The sequence below is a fragment of the Ovis aries genome, chromosome 3, assembly GCF_016772045.2.
Source record: "Ovis aries strain OAR_USU_Benz2616 breed Rambouillet chromosome 3, ARS-UI_Ramb_v3.0, whole genome shotgun sequence".
NCBI classification, from domain to species: Eukaryota; Metazoa; Chordata; class Mammalia; order Artiodactyla; family Bovidae; genus Ovis; species Ovis aries.
The window spans coordinates 60,654,261-60,657,072 of record NC_056056.1 but is presented as its reverse complement, the minus strand read 5'-3'; the positions used below and the strand labels follow the sequence as shown (position 1 = coordinate 60,657,072).

Here is a 2,812-nt window from a genome sequence, read left to right as displayed (position 1 = left end):
GATGCACATGTTACGTATCCCAATATCTGAGCTCATACTGTACATGTTATCAGTGGTGTGGTGTTTAATAATCAACCTTCCTGGGGAAAAATCCTGTACATAGTGATTTCTATTGTGTAAGTATTCCCATGACAGGCAGTGTAATTTCAAGCTACCCAACTGAGGCCGCTTATCACAGAGCTGGGAAGAGCAGTCCAGTAGCAAGCAATACATAATAATTCTACTCTACAGATATGATACAAGTGAGTAAACTTGAGAACATAAGATAAAAGTAAAATGTGATAAACAAGGAGGAAGTGGTGACTTTTGAGTGTTTATTACCTCTAATTTAATGTATTTTATGAATTAAAATTTACAGTTTAATTTTAAAAATTTTAATACTATCTTTTAATTACCAAATAGTAATACATGATTAATTGCATTGTGATCAGATTTAAATATATTGCTGCATGTGGCCACAGATCATTCAAAACTGCAGAAGAAAAAAGCAGTGGTTAGATGCCACAAAGTAGGTGGTAATGCCTTAACCGAATGCCAGTTGTTAGGCCCCAGAGCCTCTTCCATCCTTGTCAAGGAGAGTGCTAACCTTCTCTTCTTTCATATACTATGGTTAACTTTTAATAAACTTTCTTTTTTAGAGCCCTTTAGATTCAGAGGAACACTGAGGAGAAGGCATTGAGGAGAAGGCACTGAGATTCTCCCATAGTCCTCTGCCTCCACCCCACTCACACGCTCCCCTGTTACCAGCACCCTACCCTGGATGGTGCCTTCGTTAAAACTGATGGGCACACATGGACACACCATCACCCAGAGTCCATTGTTACATTTGTGCTCACTCTTGGTGTTGGATAATCTCCATGCTGTGCTCAGTCACTGAGTCATGTCCAACTCTTTGCGATCCTATGGGCTGTAGCCTGCAGGCTCCTCAGTCCATGGAATTCTCCAGGCAAGAACACTGGAGTGGGTTGCCATGCCCTCCTCCAGGGAATCTTTCCGACCCAGGGATCAAATCCTCGTCTTCCGAGTTGCAGGCAGATTCTTTACTTCTGAGTCACCTGGGAATCTCTATGTAATCTACATGCTGTGCTAACTCCTTGTGACCCTATGGACTGCAGTCCACAAGACTATAGGTTTGAACATGTGTATAATGACATGTACTCACCATTATAGTATCATTCAGAGCAATCTCACTGCCCTAAAAATCCTCTGCTTGGCCTGTTTACCCTAATCCCTGGCGACTGCTGACCTTCTGATTGTCTCCATTGTTTTGCCTTTTCCAGAACCTCATAGAGTTGAAATCCCACAGTATGTATACTTTTCATATTGGCTTCTTTCATTAGTAACATGCATTTAGGGTTCCTCCACGTCTTTTCATGGCTTGATACTCTTTTTCCTTCTCATGCTGAATCATACTCCATTGTCTGGACGCACCACAGTTTATTTATTCACCACCTACCAAAAGACATCTTGGTGGCTTCCAAGTTTTGGTGATGATAACGAAAACTGCTATAAACATCTGTGTGAGGGTTTTCAACTCATTTGGAGAGATACCAAGGAGTGCGATTGCTGGATACATACTTTAATTTTTAATAAAGTCAGTGTTGAACAGTTGTCCTGGAAAATTCCTGGAGGCTGAGCAGCTTTCGTTAGCTGGCATAAACCAGATTTAACACATCTCTGTCCTCACCCTTCCTCTAAGTTGTACTTCAAACTTGAGCTCTTGGGTGTCTCTAAATGAAGTCCCTTTGTGATTAAATCTTTAAAATGTTGTTTTTGTTTCTGTGTGTGCATATTCTAGTGGATTTATTAAATTAAAAAAGACTGATTTGGTACTCTGTGACAACATGGAGGAATGGGATGGGGTGAGAGGTGGGAGGGCGGTTCAGTAAGAAGGGGATATGTGTATAACTGTGGCTGATTCATGCTAATGTATGGCAGAAACCAATACAATATTGTAAATCAATTATCCTTCAATTCAAAATAAATAAATTTTAAAAAGAACAACAAAAAAATAGGCTGGTTAGTTCTAACCTTTCTAGCTAAGAAGTGAATCAGGGCTGGTTGCTTTCTCTTTTGCCCCTCCCAGAGCACTGCAGGCAGAATGTGCTAACCTCCTCCAATCTCAGCATCCCGGGCCCTGCAGAAGTGCCCCCAGGAAACCAGGGAACAAACCCTCCCCCCAACCTGGCCTTTCTCCCCAGAGCTACAACCTTCATCCTGAGCTTCTCCACTTTTGTATTTGATGGACAAGCTCTCTGAGTCACATTGTGTTTGAAGGAGCATTTCACTGACTGAAAACTCTTTTAAGTTGCCGCCTTGGCATTGACAGTGTCACTGAAGGAATCGGATGGCACGCACACCACTAGTCTTTGGCTCATCAACCACACTGTTCGAGCCGCGCTTGCCTCTGGCTCGTCAAGAATCGCACTGATGATCAGAACGCATTTAGACAGGAGATGCCTCTGGCACTATGGCCCAAGATGTCCATCTCCATGGCAATGGTGAGAAACAGAGAACCAATTATTAAACAGTCACAGTTACACATGGAATTATTTGAGATTCCTCCTGGGGGCAAGTGGTTAACAGTGTAATTATTTGAGATTCATCCTTGGGGCAAATGGTTAACACTGTAAAGTTGTGAAGAGGAATAAGTATGCTCAGTTTTTATTCTCCTCTTTGACTCAATCATTTCTGCCTGGAGGGGAGAGTCATTAAGGCTCAGCTTTGGTTATCAAGGTTTCAAACAATCAGTCTGGGCAGGAATATTTGCTAGGCACATTAGGTGACACCCCACAATTCATGTTGTTCAGCA

At 42.1% G+C, this 2,812-nt stretch overlaps 1 non-coding gene across 1 annotated transcript; it reads right to left on the bottom strand.

The window, feature by feature from the left end:
* Positions 1 to 482: 482 nt before the first annotated feature.
* On the bottom strand, positions 483 to 608 carry LOC114114273 (U6atac minor spliceosomal RNA). Its single transcript, XR_003589101.1, has one exon. It is a non-coding gene; the product is annotated as a U6atac minor spliceosomal RNA (small nuclear RNA).
* Between the last annotated feature and the right edge of the window lie 2,204 nt (positions 609 to 2,812).